The 25,200-nt window shown below is 40.8% G+C and overlaps 1 protein-coding gene across 1 annotated transcript in view; it reads right to left on the reverse strand.

The window, feature by feature from the left end:
• The window catches only part of LOC106591008 (calsyntenin-2), a 535,394-nt gene that overhangs the window by 289,243 nt on the left and 220,951 nt on the right, over nt 1–25,200 (reverse strand). The window lies entirely within an intron of this gene.

Below are 25,200 nucleotides of genomic sequence, written 5' to 3' on the forward strand. Positions count from 1 at the left end.
TACTGGAGAGTGATCAGTAATACTAGTCATATCTACTGGAGAGGGATCAGTAACACCAGTCATATCTACTGGAGAGTAGTCAGTAACACCAGTCATATCTACCGGAGAGTGATCAGTAATACCAGTCATATCTACTGGAAAGTGATCAGTAACACCAGTCATATCTACTGGAGAGTTATCAGTAATACCAGTCATTCTGTATCTACTGGAGAGTGATGAGTAATACCATTCAAATCTGCTGAAGAGTGATCAGTAACACCAATCACATCTACAGGAGAGTGATGCGTAACACCAGTCATATCTATTGGAGAGTGATCAGTAGTACCATTCATATCTACTGGGGAGTGATGAGTAACACCGTTCATACGGTATCTACTGGAGAGTGATCAGTAATATCAGTCATTCTGTATCTACTGGAGAGTGATGAGTAACACCAGTCATATCTACTGGAGAGTGATCAGTAACACCAGTCATATCTACTGGAGAGGGATCAGTATCACCAGTCATATCTACTGGAAAGTGATCAGTAACACCAGTCATATCTACTGGAGAGTGATCAGTAACACCAGTCATATCTACTGGAGAGTGATCAGTAACACCAGTCATATCTACTGGAGAGTGATCAGTAACACCAGTCATATCTACTGGAGAGTGATCAGTAATACCAGTCCTATCTACTGGAGAGTGATCAGTAACACCAGTCATATCTACTGGAGAGTAATCAGTAATATCTACTGGAGAGTGATCAGTAACCCCAGTCATATCTACTGGAGAGTGATCAGTAATACCAGTCATATCTACTGGAGAGTGATCAGTAACACTAGTCATATCTACTGGAGAGTGATCAGTAATACCAGTCATATCTACTGGAGAGTGATCAGTAATACCGGTCATATCTACTGGTGAGTGATTAGTAACACCAGTCATATCTACTGGAGAGTGATGAGTAACACTCGTCATATCTACTGGAGAGTGATCAGTTACACCAGTCATATCTACTGGAACGTGATCAGTAACACCAGTCATATCTACTGGAGAGTGATCAGTAATACCAATCATATCTACTGGAGAGTGATAAGTAACACCAGTCATATCTACTGGAGAGTGATCAGTAATACAAGTCATACGGTATCTACTGGAGAGTGATCAGTAACACCAGTCATATCTACTGGAGAGTGATCAGTAATACCAGTCATATCTACTGGAGAGTGATCAGTAATACCAGCCATATCTACTGGAAAGTGATCAGTAACACCAGTCATATCTACTGGAGAGTGATCAGTAACATCAGTCATATCTACTGGAGTGTGATCAGGAACACCAGTCATATCTACAAGAGAGTGATTAGTAACACCAGTCATATCTACTGGAGAGTGATCAGTAACACCAGTCATATCTACTGGAGAGTGATCAGTAATAACAGTCATATCTACTGGAGAGGGATCAGTAACACCAGTCATATCTACTGGAGAGTAGTCAGTAACACCAGTCATATCTACTGGAGAGTGATTAGTAACACCAGTCACATCTACTGGAGAGTGATCAGTAATACTAGTCATATCTACTGGAGAGGGATCAGTAACACCAGTCATATCTACTGGAGAGTAGTCAGTAACACCAGTCATATCTACCGGAGAGTGATCAGTAATACCAGTCATATCTACTGGAAAGTGATCAGTAACACCAGTCATATCTACTGGAGAGTTATCAGTAATACCAGTCATTCTGTATCTACTGGAGAGTGATGAGTAATACCATTCAAATCTGCTGAAGAGTGATCAGTAACACCAGTCATATCTACTGGAGAGGGATCAGTAACACCAGTCATATCTACTGGAAAGTGATCAGTAACACCAGTCATATCTACTGGAGAGTGATCAGTAACAGCAATCATATCTACTGAAGAGTGATCAGTAACACCAGTCATATCTACTGGAGAGTGATCAGTAATACCAGTCCTATCTACTGGAGAGTGATCAGTAACACCAGTCATATCTACTGGAGAGTAATCAGTAATATGTACTGGAGAGTGATCAGTAATACCAGTCATATCTACTGGAGAGTGATCAGTAACACCAGTCATATCTACTGGAGAGTGATCAGTAATACCAGTCATATCTACTGGAGAGTGATCAGTAATACCGGTCATATCTACTGGAGAGTGATTAGTAACACCAGTCATATCTACTGGAGAGTGATGAGTAACACTCGTCATATCTACTGGAGAGTGATCAGTAACACCAGTCATATCTACTGGAACGTGATCAGTAACACCAGTTATATCTACTGGAGAGTGATCAGTAATACCAATCATATCTACTGGAGAGTGATAAGTAACACCAGTCATATCTACTGGAGAGTGATCAGTAATACAAGTCATATGGTATCTACTGGAGAGTGATCAGTAACACCAGTCATATCTACTGGAGAGTGATCAGTAATACCAGTCATATCTACTGGAGAGTGATCAGTAATACCAGCCATATCTACTGGAAAGTGATCAGTAACACCAGTCATATCTACTGGAGAGTGATCAGTAACATCAGTCATATCTACTGGAGTGTGATCAGGAACACCAGTCATATCTACAAGAGAGTGATTAGTAACACCAGTCATATCTACTGGAGAGTGATCAGTAACACCAGTCATATCTACTGGAGAGTGATCAGTAACACCAGTCATATCTACTGGAGAGTGATCAGTAATACCAGTCCTATCTACTGGAGAGTGATCAGTAACACCAGTCATATCTACTGGAGAGTAATCAGTAATATCTACTGGAGAGTGATCAGTAATACCAGTCATATCTACTGGAGAGTGATCAGTAACCCCAGTCATATCTACTGGAGAGTGATCAGTAATACCAGTCATATCTACTGGAGAGTGATCAGTAACACCAGTCATATCTACTGGAGAGTGATCAGTAATACCAGTCATATCTACTGGAGAGTGATCAGTCATACCGGTCATATCTACTGGAGAGTGATTAGTAACACCAGTCATATCTACTGGAGAGTGATGAGTAACACTCGTCATATCTACTGGAGAGTGATCAGTAACACCAGTCATATCTACTGGAACGTGATCAGTAACACCAGTCATATCTACTGGAGAGTGATCAGTAATACCAATCATATCTACTGGAGAGTGATAAGTAACACCAGTCATATCTACTGGAGAGTGATCAGTAATACAAGTCATACGGTATCTACTGGAGAGTGATCAGTAACACCAGTCATATCTACTGGAGAGTGATCAGTAATACCAGTCATATCTACTGGAGAGTGATCAGTAATACCAGCCATATCTACTGGAAAGTGATCAGTAACACCAGTCATATCTACTGGAGAGTGATCAGTAACATCAGTCATATCTACTGGAGTGTGATCAGGAACACCAGTCATATCTACAAGAGAGTGATTAGTAACACCAGTCATATCTACTGGAGAGTGATCAGTAACACCAGTCATATCTACTGGAGAGTAGTCAGTAACACCAGTCATATCTACTGGAGAGTGATTAGTAACACCAGTCACATCTACTGGAGAGTGATCAGTAATACTAGTCATATCTACTGGAGAGGGATCAGTAACACCAGTCATATCTACTGGAGAGTAGTCAGTAACACCAGTCATATCTACCGGAGAGTGATCAGTAATACCAGTCATATCTACTGGAAAGTGATCAGTAACACCAGTCATATCTACTGGAGAGTTATCAGTAATACCAGTCATTCTGTATCTACTGGAGAGTGATGAGTAATACCATTCAAATCTGCTGAAGAGTGATCAGTAACACCAGTCATATCTACTGGAGAGGGATCAGTAACACCAGTCATATCTACTGGAAAGTGATCAGTAACACCAGTCATATCTACTGGAGAGTGATCAGTAATACCAGTCCTATCTACTGGAGAGTGATCAGTAACACCAGTCATATCTACTGGAGAGTAATCAGTAATATCTACTGGAGAGTGATCAGTAATACCAGTCATATCTACTGGAGAGTGATCAGTAACCCCAGTCATATCTACTGGAGAGTGATCAGTAATACCAGTCATATCTACTGGAGAGTGATCAGTAACACCAGTCATATCTACTGGAGAGTGATCAGAAATACCAGTCATATCTACTGGAGAGTGATCAGTAATACCGGTCATATCTACTGGAGAGTGATTAGTAACACCAGTCATATCTACTGGAGAGTGATGAGTAACACTCGTCATATCTACTGGAGAGTGATCAGTAACACCAGTCATATCTACTGGAACGTGATCAGTAACACCAGTTATATCTACTGGAGAGTGATCAGTAATACCAATCATATCTACTGGAGAGTGATAAGTAACACCAGTCATATCTACTGGAGAGTGATCAGTAATACAAGTCATACGGTATCTACTGGAGAGTGATCAGTAACACCAGTCATATCTACTGGAGAGTGATCAGTAATACCAGTCATATCTACTGGAGAGTGATCAGTAATACCAGCCATATCTACTGGAAAGTGATCAGTAACACCAGTCATATCTACTGGAGAGTGATCAGTAACATCAGTCATATCTACTGGAGTGTGATCAGGAACACCAGTCATATCTACAAGAGAGTGATTAGTAACACCAGTCATATCTACTGGAGAGTGATCAGTAACACCAGTCATATCTACTGGAGAGTGATCAGTAACACCAGTCATATCTACTGGAGAGTGATCAGTAATACCAGTCCTATCTACTGGAGAGTGATCAGTAACACCAGTCATATCTACTGGAGAGTAATAAGTAATATCTACTGGAGAGTGATCAGTAATACCAGTCATATCTACTGGAGAGTGATCAGTAAACCCAGTCATATCTACTGGAGAGTGATCAGTAATACCAGTCATATCTACTGGAGAGTGATCAGTAACACCAGTCATATCTACTGGAGAGTGATCAGTAATACCAGTCATATCTACTGGAGAGTGATCAGTAATACCGGTCATATCTACTGGAGAGTGATTAGTAACACCAGTCATATCTACTGGAGAGTGATGAGTAACACTCATCATATCTACTGGAGAGTGATCAGTAACACCAGTCATATCTACTGGAACGTGATCAGTAACACCAGTCATATCTACTGGAGAGTGATCAGTAATACCAATCATATCTACTGGAGAGTGATAAGTAACACCAGTCATATCTACTGGAGAGTGATCAGTAATACAAGTCATACGGTATCTACTGGAGAGTGATCAGTAACACCAGTCATATCTACTGGAGAGTGATCAGTAATACCAGTCATATCTACTGGAGAGTGATCAGTAATACCAGCCATATCTACTGGAAAGTGATCAGTAACACCAGTCATATCTACTGGAGAGTGATCAGTAACATCAGTCATATCTACTGGAGTGTGATCAGGAACACCAGTCATATCTACAAGAGAGTGATTAGTAACACCAGTCATATCTACTGGAGAGTGATCAGTAACACCAGTCATATCTACTGGAGAGTGATCAGTAATAACAGTCATATCTACTGGAGAGGGATCAGTAACACCAGTCATATCTACTGGAGAGTAGTCAGTAACACCAGTCATATCTACTGGAGAGTGATTAGTAACACCAGTCACATCTACTGGAGAGTGATCAGTAATACTAGTCATATCTACTGGAGAGGGATCAGTAACACCAGTCATATCTACTGGAGAGTAGTCAGTAACACCAGTCATATCTACCGGAGAGTGATCAGTAATACCAGTCATATCTACTGGAAAGTGATCAGTAACACCAGTCATATCTACTTGAGAGTTATCAGTAATACCAGTCATTCTGTATCTACTGGAGAGTGATGAGTAATACCATTCAAATCTGCTGAAGAGTGATCAGTAACACCAGTCATATCTACTGGAGAGGGATCAGTAACACCAGTCATATCTACTGGAAAGTGATCAGTAACACCAGTCATATCTACTGGAGAGTGATCAGTAATACCAGTCCTATCTACTGGAGAGTGATCAGTAACACCAGTCATATCTACTGGAGAGTAATCAGTAATATCTACTGGAGAGTGATCAGTAATACCAGTCATATCTACTGGAGAGTGATCAGTAACCCAAGTCATATCTACTGGAGAGTGATCAGTAATACCAGTCATATCTACTGGAGAGTGATCAGTAACACCAGTCATATCTACTGGAGAGTGATCAGTAATACCAGTCATATCTACTGGAGAGTGATCAGTAATACCGGTCATATCTACTGGAGAGTGATTAGTAACACCAGTCATATCTACTGGAGAGTGATGAGTAACACTCGTCATATCTACTGCAGAGTGATCAGTAACACCAGTCATATCTACTGGAACGTGATCAGTAACACCAGTTATATCTACTGGAGAGTGATCAGTAATACCAATCATATCTACTGGAGAGTGATAAGTAACACCAGTCATATCTACTGGAGAGTGATCAGTAATACAAGTCATACGGTATCTACTGGAGAGTGATCAGTAACACCAGTCATATCTACTGGAGAGTGATCAGTAATACCAGTCATATCTACTGGAGAGTGATCAGTAATACCAGCCATATCTACTGGAAAGTGATCAGTAACACCAGTCATATCTACTGGAGAGTGATCAGTAACATCAGTCATATCTACTGGAGTGTGATCAGGAACACCAGTCATATCTACAAGAGAGTGATTAGTAACACCAGTCATATCTACTGGAGAGTGATCAGTAACACCAGTCATATCTACTGGAGAGTGATCAGTAACACCAGTCATATCTACTGGAGAGTGATCAGTAATACCAGTCCTATCTACTGGAGAGTGATCAGTAACACCAGTCATATCTACTGGAGAGTAATCAGTAATATCTACTGGAGAGTGATCAGTAATACCAGTCATATCTACTGGAGAGTGATCAGTAACCCCAGTCATATCTACTGGAGAGTGATCAGTAATACCAGTCATATCTACTGGAGAGTGATCAGTAACACCAGTCATATCTACTGGAGAGTGATCAGTAATACCAGTCATATCTACTGGAGAGTGATCAGTAATACCGGTCATATCTACTGGAGAGTGATTAGTAACACCAGTCATATCTACTGGAGAGTGATGAGTAACACTCGTCATATCTACTGGAGAGTGATCAGTAACACCAGTCATATCTACTGGAACGTGATCAGTAACACCAGTCATATCTACTGGAGAGTGATCAGTAATACCAATCATATCTACTGGAGAGTGATAAGTAACACCAGTCATATCTACTGGAGAGTGATCAGTAATAACAGTCATATCTACTGGAGAGGGATCAGTAACACCAGTCATATCTACTGGAGAGTAGTCAGTAACACCAGTCATATCTACTGGAGAGTGATTAGTAACACCAGTCACATCTACTGGAGAGTGATCAGTAATACTAGTCATATCTACTGGAGAGGGATCAGTAACACCAGTCATATCTACTGGAGAGTAGTCAGTAACACCAGTCATATCTACCGGAGAGTGATCAGTAATACCAGTCATATCTACTGGAAAGTGATCAGTAACACCAGTCATATCTACTGGAGAGTTATCAGTAATACCAGTCATTCTGTATCTACTGGAGAGTGATGAGTAATACCATTCAAATCTGCTGAAGAGTGATCAGTAACACCAATCACATCTACAGGAGAGTGATGCGTAACACCAGTCATATCTATTGGAGAGTGATCAGTAGTACCATTCATATCTACTGGAGAGTGATGAGTAACACCGTTCATACGGTATCTACTGGAGAGTGATCAGTAATATCAGTCATTCTGTATCTACTGGAGAGTGATGAGTAACACCAGTCATATCTACTGGAGAGTGATCAGTAACACCAGTCATATCTACTGGAGTGGGATCAGTAACACCAGTCATATCTACTGGAAAGTGATCAGTAACACCAGTCATATCTACTGGAGAGTGATCAGTAACACCAGTCATATATACTGGAGAGTGATCAGTAACACCAGTCATATCTACTGGAGAGTGATCAGTAACACCAGTCATATCTACTGGAGAGTGATCAGTAACACCAATCATATCTACTGGAGAGTGATCAGTAATACCAGTCCTATCTACTGGAGAGTGATCAGTAACACAAGTCATATCTACTGGAGAGTAATCAGTAATATCTACTGGAGAGTGATCAGTAATACCAGTCATATCTACTGGAGAGTGATCAGTAACCCCAGTCATATCTACTGGAGAGTGATCAGTAACACCAGTCATATCTACTGGAGAGTGATCAGTAATACCAATCATATCTACTGGAGAGTGATAAGTAACACCAGTCATATCTACTGGAGAGTGATCAGTAACACCAGTCGAACTTTATCTACTGGAGAGTGATCAGTAATACAAGTCATACGGTATCTACTGGAGAGTGATCAGTAACGCCAGTCAAACTTTATCTACTGGAGAGTGATCAGTCATACGGTATCTGCTGGAGAGTGATAAGTAATATCAGTCATATCTACTGGAGAGTGATCAGTAATACCAGTCATATCTACTGGAGAGTGATCAGTAACACCAGTCATATCTGCTGGAGAGTGATCAGTAATACCAGTCATATATACTGGAGAGTGATCAGTAATACCAGTCATATCTACCGGAGAGTGATCAGTAACACCAGTCACATCTACTGGAGAGTGATCAGTAACATCAGTCATATCTATGGAGTGTGATCAGGAACACCAGTCATATCTACAAGAGAGTGATTAGTAACACCAGTCATATCTACTGGAGAGTTATCAGTAACACCAGTCATATCTACTGGAGAGTGATCAGTAATAACAGTCCTATCTACTGGAGAGTGATCAGTAATACTAGTCATATCTACTGGAGAGGGATCAGTAACACCAGTCATATCTACTGGAGAGTGATCAGTAACACCAGTCATATCTACAAGAGAGTGATTAGTAACACCAGTCATATCTACTGGAGAGTGATCAGTAACACCAGTCATATCTACTGGAGAGTGATCAGTAACACCAGGCATATCTACTGGAGAGTGATCAGTAATAACAGTCATATCTACTGGAGAGTGATGAGTAATACCTGTCATATCTACTGGAGAGTGATCAGTAATATCAGTCACATCTACTGGAGAGTGATCAGTAATACTAGTCAATTCTACTGGAGAGTGATCAGTAATATCAGTCATATCTACTGGAGAGTGATCAGTAACACCGGTAAAACAAACTGGAGAGTGATCAGTAACACCTTTCATATCTACTGGAAAGTGATCAGTAATACCAGTCATATCTACTGAAGAGAGATCAGTAACACCAGTCATATCTACTGGAGAGTGATCAGTAACACCAGTCATATCTACTGGAGAGTGATCAGTAATTCCAGTCAAATCTACTGGAGAGTGATCAGTAACACCAGTCATATCTACTGGAGAGTGATCAGTAATACCAGTCATATCTACTGGAGAGTAGTCAGTAACACCAGTCATATCTAATGGAGAGTGATCAGTAATACCAGTCATATCTACTGGAGAGGGATCAGTAACACCAGTCATATCTACTGGAGAGCGATGAGTAACACCTGTCATATCTACTGGAGAGTGATTAGTAACACCAGTCACATCTACTGGAGAGTGATCAGTAATACTAGTCATATCTACTGGAGAGGGATCAGTAACACCAGTCATATCTACTGGAGAGTGATTAGTACCACCAGTCATATCTACAGGAGAGTGATCAGTAATATCAGTCAAACAAACTGGAGAGTGATCAGTAACACCTGTCATATCTACTGGAGAGTGATTAGTAACACCAGTCATATCTACTGGAGAGTGATCAGTAATACCAGTCATATCTACTGGAGAGGGATCAGTAACACCAGTCATATCTACTGGAGAGCGATGAGTAACACCTGTCATATCTACTGGAGAGTAGTCAGTAACACCAGTCATATCTACCGGAGAGTGATCAGTAACACCAGTCACATCTACTGGAGAGTGATCAGTAACATCAGTCATATCTATGGAGTGTGATCAGGAACACCAGTCATATCTACAAGAGAGTGATTAGTAACACCAGTCATATCTACTGGAGAGTTATCAGTAACACCAGTCATATCTACTGGAGAGTGATCAGTAATAACAGTCCTATCTACTGGAGAGTGATCAGTAATACTAGTCATATCTACTGGAGAGGGATCAGTAACACCAGTCATATCTACTGGAGAGTGATCAGTAACACCAGTCATATCTACAAGAGAGTGATTAGTAACACCAGTCATATCTACTGGAGAGTGATCAGTAACACCAGTCATATCTACTGGAGAGTGATCAGTAACACCAGGCATATCTACTGGAGAGTGATCAGTAATAACAGTCATATCTACTGGAGAGTGATGAGTAATACCTGTCATATCTACTGGAGAGTGATCAGTAATATCAGTCACATCTACTGGAGAGTGATCAGTAATACTAGTCAATTCTACTGGAGAGTGATCAGTAATATCAGTCATATCTACTGGAGAGTGATCAGTAACACCGGTAAAACAAACTGGAGAGTGATCAGTAACACCTTTCATATCTACTGGAAAGTGATCAGTAATACCAGTCATATCTACTGAAGAGAGATCAGTAACACCAGTCATATCTACTGGAGAGTGATCAGTAACACCAGTCATATCTACTGGAGAGTGATCAGTAATTCCAGTCAAATCTACTGGAGAGTGATCAGTAACACCAGTCATATCTACTGGAGAGTGATCAGTAATACCAGTCATATCTACTGGAGAGTAGTCAGTAACACCAGTCATATCTAATGGAGAGTGATCAGTAATACCAGTCATATCTACTGGAGAGGGATCAGTAACACCAGTCATATCTACTGGAGAGCGATGAGTAACACCTGTCATATCTACTGGAGAGTAGTCAGTAACACCAGTCATATCTACTGGAGAGTGATGAGTAAAACCAGTCATATCTACTGGAGAGTGATCAGTAACACCAGTCATATCTACTGGAGAGTGATCAGTAACACCAGTCATATCTACAAGAGAGTGATTAGTAACACCAGTCATATCTACTGGAGAGTGATCAGTAACACCAGTCACATCTACTGGAGAGTGATCAGTAATACTAGTCAATTCTACTGGAGAGTGATCAGTAATATCAGTCATATCTACTGGAGAGTGATCTGTAACACCGGTAAAACAAACTGGAGAGTGATCAGTAATACCAGTCATATCTACTGGAGAGTGATCAGTAATACCAGTCATATCTACTGAAGAGAGATCAGTAACACCAGTCATATCTACTGGAGAGTGATCAGTAACACCAGTCATATCTACTGGAGAGTTATCAGTAACACCAGTCATATCTACTGGAGAGTGATCAGTAATAACAGTCCTATCTACTGGAGAGTGATCAGTAATACTAGTCATATCTACTGGAGAGGGATCAGTAACACCAGTCATATCTACTGGAGAGTGATCAGTAACACCAGTCATATCTACAAGAGAGTGATTAGTAACACCAGTCATATCTACTGGAGAGTGATCAGTAACACCAGTCATATCTACTGGAGAGTGATCAGTAACACCAGGCATATCTACTGGAGAGTGATCAGTAATAACAGTCATATCTACTGGAGAGTGATGAGTAATACCTGTCATATCTACTGGAGAGTGATCAGTAATATCAGTCACATCTACTGGAGAGTGATCAGTAATACTAGTCAATTCTACTGGAGAGTGATCAGTAATATCAGTCATATCTACTGGAGAGTGATCAGTAACACCGGTAAAACAAACTGGAGAGTGATCAGTAACACCTTTCATATCTACTGGAAAGTGATCAGTAATACCAGTCATATCTACTGAAGAGAGATCAGTAACACCAGTCATATCTACTGGAGAGTGATCAGTAACACCAGTCATATCTACTGGAGAGTGATCAGTAATTCCAGTCAAATCTACTGGAGAGTGATCAGTAACACCAGTCATATCTACTGGAGAGTGATCAGTAATACCAGTCATATCTACTGGAGAGTAGTCAGTAACACCAGTCATATCTAATGGAGAGTGATCAGTAATACCAGTCATATCTACTGGAGAGGGATCAGTAACACCAGTCATATCTACTGGAGAGCGATGAGTAACACCTGTCATATCTACTGGAGAGTAGTCAGTAACACCAGTCATATCTACTGGAGAGTGATGAGTAAAACCAGTCATATCTACTGGAGAGTGATCAGTAACACCAGTCATATCTACTGGAGAGTGATCAGTAACACCAGTCATATCTACAAGAGAGTGATTAGTAACACCAGTCATATCTACTGGAGAGTGATCAGTAACACCAGTCACATCTACTGGAGAGTGATCAGTAATACTAGTCAATTCTACTGGAGAGTGATCAGTAATATCAGTCATATCTACTGGAGAGTGATCTGTAACACCGGTAAAACAAACTGGAGAGTGATCAGTAATACCAGTCATATCTACTGGAGAGTGATCAGTAATACCAGTCATATCTACTGAAGAGAGATCAGTAACACCAGTCATATCTACTGGAGAGTGATCAGTAACACCAGTCATATCTACTGGAGAGTTATCAGTAACACCAGTCATATCTACTGGAGAGTGATCAGTAATAACAGTCCTATCTACTGGAGAGTGATCAGTAATACTAGTCATATCTACTGGAGAGGGATCAGTAACACCAGTCATATCTACTGGAGAGTGATCAGTAACACCAGTCATATCTACAAGAGAGTGATTAGTAACACCAGTCATATCTACTGGAGAGTGATCAGTAACACCAGTCATATCTACTGGAGAGTGATCAGTAACACCAGGCATATCTACTGGAGAGTGATCAGTAATAACAGTCATATCTACTGGAGAGTGATGAGTAATACCTGTCATATCTACTGGAGAGTGATCAGTAATATCAGTCACATCTACTGGAGAGTGATCAGTAATACTAGTCAATTCTACTGGAGAGTGATCAGTAATATCAGTCATATCTACTGGAGAGTGATCAGTAACACCGGTAAAACAAACTGGAGAGTGATCAGTAACACCTTTCATATCTACTGGAAAGTGATCAGTAATACCAGTCATATCTACTGGAGAGTGATGAGTAAAACCAGTCATATCTACTGGAGAGTGATCAGTAACACCAGTCATATCTACTGGAGAGTGATCAGTAACACCAGTCATATCTACAAGAGAGTGATTAGTAACACCAGTCATATCTACTGGAGAGTGATCAGTAACACCAGTCACATCTACTGGAGAGTGATCAGTAATACTAGTCAATTCTACTGGAGAGTGATCAGTAATATCAGTCATATCTACTGGAGAGTGATCTGTAACACCGGTAAAACAAACTGGAGAGTGATCAGTAATACCAGTCATATCTACTGGAGAGTGATCAGTAATACCAGTCATATCTACTGAAGAGAGATCAGTAACACCAGTCATATCTACTGGAGAGTGATCAGTAACACCAGTCATATCTACTGGAGAGTGATCAGTAATACCAGTCAAATCTACTGGAGAGTGATCAGTAACACCAGTCATATCTACTAAAGAGAGATCAGTAAACCAGTCATATCTACTGGAGAGTGATCAGTAACACCAGTCATATCTACTGGAGAGTGATCAGTAATACCAGTCATATCTACTGGAGAGTGATCAGTAATACCAGTCATATCTACTGAAGAGAGATCGGTAACACCAGTCATATCTACTGGAGAGTGATCAGTAACACCAGTCATATCTACTGGAGAGTGATCAGTAATACCAGTCAAATCTACTGGAGAGTGATCAGTAACACCAGTCATATCTACTAAAGAGAGATCAGTAAACCAGTCATATCTACTGGAGAGTGATCAGTAACACCAGTCATATCTACTGGAGAGTGATCAGTAACACCAGGCATATCTACTGGAGAGTGATTAGTAACACCAGTCATATCTACTGGAGAGTAGTCAGTAACACCAGTCATATCTACTGGAGAGGGATCAGTAACACCAGTCATATCTACTGGAGAGCGATGAGTAACACCTGTCATATCTACTGGAGAGTAGTCAGTAACACCAGTCATATCTACTGGACAGTGATGAGTAACACCAGTCATAGCTACTGGAGAGTGATCAGTAACACCAGTCATATCTACTGGAGAGTGATCATAACACCAGTCATATCTACCGGAGAGTGATCAGTAATACCAGTCATATCTACTGGAGATCGATGAATAACACTAGTCATATCTACTGGAGAGTGATTAGTAACACCAGTCATATCTACTGGAGAGTGATGAGTACACCAGGCATATCTACTGGAGAGTGATTAGTAACACCAGTCATATCTACTGGAGAGTAGTCAGTAACACCAGTCATATCTACTGGAGAGTGATCAGTAATACCAGTCATATCTACTGGAGAGTGATCAGTAACACCAGTCATATCTACTGGAGAGTTATCAGTAATACCAGTCATTCTGTATCTACTGGAGAGTGATGAGTAATACCATTCATATCTGCTGAAGAGTGATCAGTAACACCAATCACATCTACAGGAGAGTGATGAGTAACACCAGTCATATCTATTGGAGAGTGATCAGTAGTACCATTCATATCTACTGGAGAGTGATGAGTAATACCGTTCATACTGTATCTACTGGAGAGTGATCAGTAATACCAGTCATACAGTATCTACTGGAGAGTGATCAGTAATATCAGTAATTCTGTATCTATTGGAGAGTGATGAGTAACACCAGTCATATATACTGGAGAGTGATAAGTAACACCAGTCATATCTACTGAAGAGTGATCAGTAACACCAGTCATATCTACTGGAGAGTGATCAGTAACACCAGTCATATCTACTGGAGAGTGATCATAACACCAGTCATATCTACTGGAGAGTGATCAGTAACACCAGTCATATCTACTGGAGAGTGATCAGTAACATCAGTCATATCTACTGGAGTGTGATCAGGAACACCAGTCATATCTACAAGAGAGTGATTAGTAACACCAGTCATATCTACTGGAGAGTGATCAGTAACACCAGTCATATCTACTGGAGAGTGATCAGTAATAACAGTCATATCTACTGGAGAGTGATGAGTAATACCTGTCATATCTACTGGAGAGTGATTAGTAACACCAGTCACATCTACTGGAGAGTGATCAGTAATACTAGTCATATCTACTGGAGAGGGATCAGTAACACCAGTCATATCTACTGGAGAGGGATCAGTAACACCAGTCATATCTACTGGAGAGTGATTAGTACCACCAGTCATATCTACTGGAGAGTGATGAGTAACACCAGTCATATCTACAGGAGAGTGATCAGTAATACCAGTCAAACAAACTGGAGAGTGATTAGTAACACCAGTCATATCTACTGGAGAGTGATCAGTAATAGCAGTCATATCTACTGGAGAGGGATCAGTAACACCAGTCATATCTACTGGAGAGGGATCAGTAACACCAGTCATATCTACTGGAGAGCGATGAGTAACACCTGTCATATCTACTGGAGAGTAGTCAGTAACACCAGTCATATCTACTGGAGAGTGATGAGTAACACAAGTCATAGCTACTGGAGAGACATCAGTAACACCAGTCATATCTACTGGAGAGCGATGAGTAACACTAGTCATATCTACTGGAGAGTGATCAGTAATACCAGTCATATCTACTGGAGAGTGATCAGTAACACCAGTCATATCTGCTGGAGAGTGATCAGTAATACCAGTCATATCTACTGGAGAGTGATCAGTAATATCTACTGGAGAGTGATCAGTAATACCAGTCATATCTACTGGAGAGTGATCAGTAACACCAGTCATATCTACTGGAGAGTGATGAGTTACAGCAGTCATATCTACTGGAGAGTGATCAGTAATACCAGTCATATCTACTGGAGAGTGATCAGTAACAGCAGTCATATCTACTGGAGAGTGATCAGTAACACCAGTCATATCTACTGGAGAGTAGTCAGTAACACCAGTCATATCTACTGGAGAGTGATCAGTAATATCTACTGGAGAGTGATCAGTAATACCCGTCATATCTACTGGAGAGTGATCAGTAACACCAGTCATATCTGCTGGAGAGTGATCAGTAATACCAGTCATATCTACTGGACAGTGATCAGTAACACCAGTCATATCTACTGGAGAGTGATCAGTAATACCAGTCATATCTACTGGAGAGTGATCAGTAACACCAGTCATATCTACTGGAGAGTAATCAGTAATATCTACTGGAGAGTGATCAGTAATATCAGTCATATCTACTGGAGAGTGATCAGTAACACCAGTCATATCTACTGGAGAGTGATCAGTAATACCAGTCATATCTACTGGAGAGTAATCAGTAATATCTACTGGAGAGTGATCAGTAATACCAGTCATATCTACTGGAGAGTGATCAGTAATACCAGTCATATCTACTGGAGAGTGATAAGTAACACCAGTCATATCTACTGGAGAGTGATCAGTAACACCAGTCAAAATGTATCTACTGGAGAGTGATCAGTAATACAAGTCAAACTTTATCTACTGGAGAGTGATCAGTCATACGGTATCTGCTGGAGAGTGATCAGTAACACCAGTCATATCTGCTGGTGAGTGATCAGTAATACCAGTCATATCTACTGGACAGTGATCAGTAACACCAGTCATATCTACTGGAGAGTGATCAGTAATACCAGTCATATCTACTGGAGAGTGATCAGTAACACCAGTCATATCTACTGGAGAGTAATCAGTAATATCTACTGGAGAGTGATCAGTAATACCAGTCATATCTACTGGAGAGTGATCAGTAATACCAGTCATATCTACTGGAGAGTGATAAGTAACACCAGTCATATCTACTGGAGAGTGATCAGTAACACCAGTCGAAATGTATCTACTGGAGAGTGATCAGTAATACAAGTCAAACTTTATCTACTGGAGAGTGATCAGTCATACGGTATCTGCTGGAGAGTGATAAGTAATACCAGTCATATCTACTGGAGAGTGATCAGTAACACCAGTCAAACTTTATCTACTGGAGAGTGATCAGTCATACGGTATCTGCTGGAGAGTGATAAGTAATACCAGTCATATCTACTGGAGAGTGATCAGTAATAAAAGTCATATCTACTGGAGAGTGATCAGTAACACCAGTCATATCTACTGGAGAGTGATGAGTAACACCAGTCATATCTACTGGAGAGTGATCAGTAATACCAGTCATATCTACTGGAGAGTGATCAGTAATAACAGTCATATCTACTGGAGAGTGATGAGTAATACCTGTCATATCTACTGGAGAGTGATTAGTAACACCAGTCACATCTACTGGAGAGTGATCAGTAATACTAGTCATATCTACTGGAGAGGGATCAGTAACACCAGTCATACCTACTGGAGAGTGATTAGTACCACCAGTCATATCTACTGGAGAGTGATGAGTAACACCAGTCATATCTACAGGAGAGTGATCAGTAATACCAGTCAAACAAACTGGAGAGTGATCAGTAACACCTGTCATATCTACTGGAGAGTGATTAGTAACACCAGTCATATCTACTGGAGAGTGATCAGTAATACCAGTCATATCTACTGGAGAGGGATCAGTAACACCAGTCATATCTACTGGAGAGGGATCAGTAACACCAGTCATATCTACTGGAGAGCGATGAGTAACACCTGTCATATCTACTGGAGAGCGATGAGTAACACCTGTCATATCTACTGGAGAGTAGTCAGTAACACCAGTCATATCTACCGGAGAGTGATCAGTAACACCAGTCATATCTACTGGAAAGTGATCAGTAACACCAGTCATATCTACTGGAGAGTGATCAGTAACATCAGTCATATCTACTGGAGTGTGATCAGGAACACCAGTCATATCTACAAGAGAGTGATTAGTAACACCAGTCATATCTACTGGAGAGTGATCAGTAACACCAGTCATATCTACTGGAGAGTGATCAGTAATAACAGTCATATCTACTGGAGAGGGATCAGTAACACCAGTCATATCTACTGGAGAGTAGTCAGTAACACCAGTCATATCTACTGGAGAGTGATTAGTAACACCAGTCACATCTACTGGAGAGTGATCAGTAACACCAGGCATATCTACTGGAGAGTGATCAGTAATAACAGTCATATCTACTGGAGAGTGATGAGTAATACCTGTCATATCTACTGGAGAGTGATCAGTAATATCAGTCACATCTACTGGAGAGTGATCAGTAATACTAGTCAATTCTACTGGAGAGTGATCAGTAATATCAGTCATATCTACTGGAGAGTGATCAGTAACACCGGTAAAACAAACTGGAGAGTGATCAGTAACACCTTTCATATCTACTGGAAAGTGATCAGTAATACCAGTCATATCTACTGAAGAGAGATCAGTAACACCAGTCATATCTACTGGAGAGTGATCAGTAACACCAGTCATATCTACTGGAGAGTGATCAGTAACACCAGTCAAACGTTATCTACTGGAGAGTGATCAGTCATACGGTATCTGCTGGAGAGTGATAAGTAATACCAGTCATATCTACTGGAGAGTGATCAGTAATAAAAGTCATATCTACTGGAGAGTGATCAGTAACACCAGTCATATCTACTGGAGAGTGATGAGTAACACCAGTCATATCTACTGGAGAGTGATCAGTAATACCAGTCATATCTACTGGAGAGTGATCAGTAATAACAGTCATATCTACTGGAGAGTGATGAGTAATACCTGTCATATCTACTGCAGAGTGATTAGTAACACCAGTCACATCTACTGGAGAGTGATCAGTAATACTAGTCATATCTACTGGAGAGGGATCAGTAACACCAGTCATACCTACTGGAGAGTGATTAGTACCACCAGTCATATCTACTGGAGAGTGATGAGTAACACCAGTCATATCTACAGGAGAGTGATCAGTAATACCAGTCAAACAAACTGGAGAGTGATCAGTAACACCTGTCATATCTACTGGAGAGTGATTAGTAACACCAGTCATATCTACTGGAGAGTGATCAGTAATACCAGTCATATCTACTGGAGAGGGATCAGTAACACCAGTCATATCTACTGGAGAGGGATCAGTAACACCAGTCATATCTACTGGAGAGCGATGAGTAACACCTGTCATATCTACTGGAGAGTGATGAGTAACACCTGTCATATCTACTGGAGAGTAGTCAGTAACACCAGTTATATCTACCGGAGAGTGATCAGTAACACCAGTCATATCTACTGGAAAGTGATCAGTAACACCAGTCATATCTACTGGAGAGTGATGAGTAACACTCGTCATATCTACTGGAGAGTGATCAGTAATACAAGTCATATCTACTGGAGAGTGATCAGTAATAACAGTCATATCTACTGGAGAGTGATGAGTAATACCTGTCATATCTACTGGAGAGTGATTAGTAACACCAGTCACATCTACTGGAGAGTGATCAGTAATACTAGTCATATCTACTGGAGAGGGATCAGTAACACCAGTCATACCTACTGGAGAGTGATTAGTACCACCAGTCATATCTACTGGAGAGTGATGAGTAACACCAGTCATATCTACAGGAGAGTGATCAGTAATACCAGTCAAACAAACTGGAGAGTGATCAGTAACACCTGTCATATCTACTGGAGAGTGATTAGTAACACCAGTCATATCTACTGGAGAGTGATCAGTAATACCAGTCATATCTACTGGAGAGGGATCAGTAACACCAGTCATATCTACTGGAGAGGGATCAGTAACACCAGTCATATCTACTGGAGAGCGATGAGTAACACCTGTCATATCTACTGGAGAGCGATGAGTAACACCTGTCATATCTACTGGAGAGTAGTCAGTAACACCAGTCATATCTACCGGAGAGTGATCAGTAACACCAGTCATATCTACTGGAAAGTGATCAGTAACACCAGTCATATCTACTGGAGAGTGATCAGTAACATCAGTCATATCTACTGGAGTGTGATCAGGAACACCAGTCATATCTACAAGAGAGTGATTAGTAACACCAGTCATATCTACTGGAGAGTGATCAGTAACACCAGTCATATCTACTGGAGAGTGATCAGTAATTCCAGTCAAATCTACTGGAGAGTGATCAGTAACACCAGTCATATCTACTGGAGAGTGATCAGTAATACCAGTCATATCTACTGGAGAGTAGTCAGTAACACCAGTCATATCTAATGGAGAGTGATCAGTAATACCAGTCATATCTACTGGAGAGGGATCAGTAACACCAGTCATATCTACTGGAGAGCGATGAGTAACACCTGTCATATCTACTGGAGAGTAGTCAGTAACACCAGTCATATCTACTGGAGTGTGATGAGTAACACCAGTCATAGCTACTGGAGAGTGATCAGTAACACCAGTCATATCTACTGGAGAGTGATCAGTAACACCAGTCATATCTACAAGAGAGTGATTAGTAACACCAGTCATATCTACTGGAGAGTGATCAGTAACACCGGTAAAACAAACTGGAGAGTGATCAGTAACACCTTTCATATCTACTGGAAAGTGATCAGTAATACCAGTCATATCTACTGAAGAGAGATCAGTAACACCAGTCATATCTACTGGAGAGTGATCAGTAACACCAGTCATATCTACTGGAGAGTGATCAGTAATTCCAGTCAAATCTACTGGAGAGTGATCAGTAACACCAGTCATATCTACTGGAGAGTGATCAGTAATACCAGTCATATCTACTGGAGAGTAGTCAGTAACACCAGTCATATCTAATGGAGAGTGATCAGTAATACCAGTCATATCTACTGGAGAGGGATCAGTAACACCAGTCATATCTACTGGAGAGCGATGAGTAACACCTGTCATATCTACTGGAGAGTAGTCAGTAACACCAGTCATATCTACTGGAGTGTGATGAGTAACACCAGTCATAGCTACTGGAGAGTGATCAGTAACACCAGTCATATCTACTGGAGAGTGATCAGTAACACCAGTCATATCTACAAGAGAGTGATTAGTAACACCAGTCATATCTACTGGAGAGTGATCAGTAACACCAGTCACATCTACTGGAGAGTGATCAGTAATACTAGTCAATTCTACTGGAGAGTGATCAGTAATATCAGTCATATCTACTGGAGAGTGATCTGTAACACCGGTAAAACAAACTGGAGAGTGATCAGTAACACCGTTCATATCTACTGGAAAGTGATCAGTCATACCAGTCATATCTACTGAAGAGAGATCAGTAACACCAGTCATATCTACTGGAGAGTGATCATTAACACCAGTCATATCTACTGGAGAGTGATCAGTAATACCAGTCAAATCTACTGGAGAGTGATCAGTAACACCAGTCATATCTACTAAAGAGAGATCAGTAAACCAGTCATATCTACTGGAGAGTGATTAGTAACACCAGTCATATCTACTGGAGAGTAATCAGTAACACCAGGCATATCTACTGGAGAGTGATTAGTAACACCAGTCATATCTACTGGAGAGGGATCAGTAACACCAGTAATATCTACTGGAGAGCGATGAGTAACACCTGTCATATCTACTGGAGAGTAGTCAGTAACACCAGTCATATCTACTGGAGAGTGATGAGTAACACCTGTCATATCTACTGGAGAGCGATGAGTAACACCTGTCATATCTACTGGAGAGTAGTCAGTAACACCAGTCATATCTACCGGAGAGTGATCAGTAACACCAGTCATATCTACTGGAAAGTGATCAGTAACACCAGTCATATCTACTGGAGAGTGATCAGTAACATCAGTCATATCTACTGGAGTGTGATCAGGAACACCAGTCATATCTACAAGAGAGTGATTAGTAACACCAGTCATATCTACTGGAGAGTGATCAGTAACACCAGTCATATCTACTGGAGAGTGATCAGTAATAACAGTCATATCTACTGGAGAGGGATCAGTAACACCAGTCATATCTACTGGAGAGTAGTCAGTAACACCAGTCATATCTACTGGAGAGTGATTAGTAACACCAGTCACATCTACTGGAGAGTGATCAGTAATACTAGTCATATCTACTGGAGAGGGATCAGTAACACCAGTCATATCTACTGGAGAGTGATCAGTAACACCAGTCATATCTACAAGAGAGTGATTAGTAACACCAGTCATATCTACTGGAGAGTGATCAGTAACACCAGTCATATCTACTGGAGAGTGATCAGTAACACCAGGCATATCTACTGGAGAGTGATCAGTAATAACAGTCATCTACTGGAGAGTGATGAGTAATACCTGTCATATCTACTGGAGAGTGATCAGTAATATCAGTCACATCTACTGGAGAGTGATCTGTAACACCGGTAAAACAAACTGGAGAGTGATCAGTAACACCGTTCATCTACTGGAAAGTGATCAGTCATACCAGTCATATCTACTGAAGAGAGATCAGTAACACCAGTCATATCTACTGGAGAGTGATCAGTAACACCAGTCATATCTACTGGAGAGTGATCAGTAATACCAGTCATATCTACTGGAGAGTGATCAGTAATACCAGTCATATCTACTGAAGAGAGATCAGTAACACCAGTCATATCTACTGGAGAGTGATCAGTAACACCAGGCATATCTACTGGAGAGTGATTAGTAACACCAGTCATATCTACTGGAGAGGGATCAGTAACACCAGTCATATCTACTGGAGAGCGATGAGTAACACCTGTCATATCTACTGGAGAGTAGTCAGTAACACCAGTCATATCTACTGGAGAGTGATGAGTAACACCTGTCATATCTACTGGAGAGCGATGAGTAACACCTGTCATATCTACTGGAGAGTAGTCAGTAACACCAGTCATATCTACCGGAGAGTGATCAGTAACACCAGTCATATCTACTGGAAAGTGATCAGTAACACCAGTCATATCTACTGGAGAGTGATCAGTAACATCAGTCATATCTACTGGAGTGTGATCAGGAACACCAGTCATATCTACAAGAGAGTGATTAGTAACACCAGTCATATCTACTGGAGAGTGATCAGTAACACCAGTCATATCTACTGGAGAGTGATCAGTAATAACAGTCATATCTACTGGAGAGGGATCAGTAACACCAGTCATATCTACTGGAGAGTAGTCAGTAACACCAGTCATATCTACTGGAGAGTGATTAGTAACACCAGTCACATCTACTGGAGAGTGATCAGTAATACTAGTCATATCTACTGGAGAGGGATCAGTAACACCAGTCATATCTACTGGAGAGTGATCAGTAACACCAGTCATATCTACAAGAGAGTGATTAGTAACACCAGTCATATCTACTGGAGAGTGATCAGTAACACCAGTCATATCTACTGGAGAGTGATCAGTAACACCAGGCATATCTACTGGAGAGTGATCAGTAATAACAGTCATCTACTGGAGAGTGATGAGTAATACCTGTCATATCTACTGGAGAGTGATCAGTAATATCAGTCACATCTACTGGAGAGTGATCTGTAACACCGGTAAAACAAACTGGAGAGTGATCAGTAACACCGTTCATATCTACTGGAAAGTGATCAGTCATACCAGTCATATCTACTGAAGAGAGATCAGTAACACCAGTCATATCTACTGGAGAGTGATCAGTAACACCAGTCATATCTACTGGAGAGTGATCAGTAATACCAGTCATATCTACTGGAGAGTGATCAGTAATACCAGTCATATCTACTGAAGAGAGATCAGTAACACCAGTCATATCTACTGGAGAGTGATCAGTAACACCAGGCATATCTACTGGAGAGTGATTAGTAACACCAGTCATATCTACTGGAGAGGGATCAGTAACACCAGTCATATCTACTGGAGAGCGATGAGTAACACCTGTCATATCTACTGGAGAGTAGTCAGTAACACCAGTCATATCTACTGGAGAGTGATGAGTAACACCTGTCATATCTACTGGAGAGCGATGAGTAACACCTGTCATATCTACTGGAGAGCAGTCAGTAACACCAGTCATATCTACCGGAGAGTGATCAGTAACACCAGTCATATCTACTGGAAAGTGATCAGTAACACCAGTCATATCTACTGGAGAGTGATCAGTAACATCAGTCATATCTACTGGAGTGTGATCAGGAACACCAGTCATATCTACAAGAGAGTGATTAGTAACACCAGTCATATCTACTGGAGAGTGATCAGTAACACCAGTCATATCTACTGGAGAGTGATCAGTAATAACAGTCATATCTACTGGAGAGGGATCAGTAACACCAGTCATATCTACTGGAGAGTAGTCAGTAACACCAGTCATATCTACTGGAGAGTGATTAGTAACACCAGTCACATCTACTGGAGAGTGATCAGTAATACTAGTCATATCTATTGGAGAGGGATCAGTAACACCAGTCATATCTACTGGAGAGTGATCAGTAACACCAGTCATATCTACAAGAGAGTGATTAGTAACACCAGTCATATCTACTGGAGAGTGATCAGTAACACCAGTCATATCTACTGGAGAGTGATCAGTAACACCAGGCATATCTACTGGAGAGTGATCAGTAATAACAGTCATATCTACTGGAGAGTGATGAGTAATACCTGTCATATCTACTGGAGAGTGATCAGTAATATCAGTCACATCTACTGGAGAGTGATCTGTAACACCGGTAAAACAAACTGGAGAGTGATCAGTAACACCGTTCATATCTACTGGAAAGTGATCAGTCATACCAGTCATATCTACTGAAGAGAGATCAGTAACACCAGTCATATCTACTGGAGAGTGATCAGTAACACCAGTCATATCTACTGGAGAGTGATCAGTAATACCAGTCATATCTACTGGAGAGTGATCAGTAATACCAGTCATATCTACTGAAGAGAGATCAGTAACACCAGTCATATCTACTGGAGAGTGATCAGTAACACCAGTCATATCTACTGGAGAGTGATCAGTAATACCAGTCAAATCTACTGGAGAGTGATCAGTAACACCAGTCATATCTACTAAAGAGAGATCAGTAAACCAGTCATATCTACTGGAGAGTGATCAGTAACACCAGTCATATCTACTGGAGAGTGATCAGTAACACCAGGCATATCTACTGGAGAGTGATTAGTAACACCAGTCATATCTACTGGAGAGTAGTCAGTAACACCAGTCATATCTACTGGAGAGGGATCAGTAACACCAGTCATATC

This window comes from Salmo salar, chromosome ssa20 (assembly GCF_905237065.1).
Source record: "Salmo salar chromosome ssa20, Ssal_v3.1, whole genome shotgun sequence".
NCBI lineage: Eukaryota > Metazoa > Chordata > Actinopteri > Salmoniformes > Salmonidae > Salmo > Salmo salar.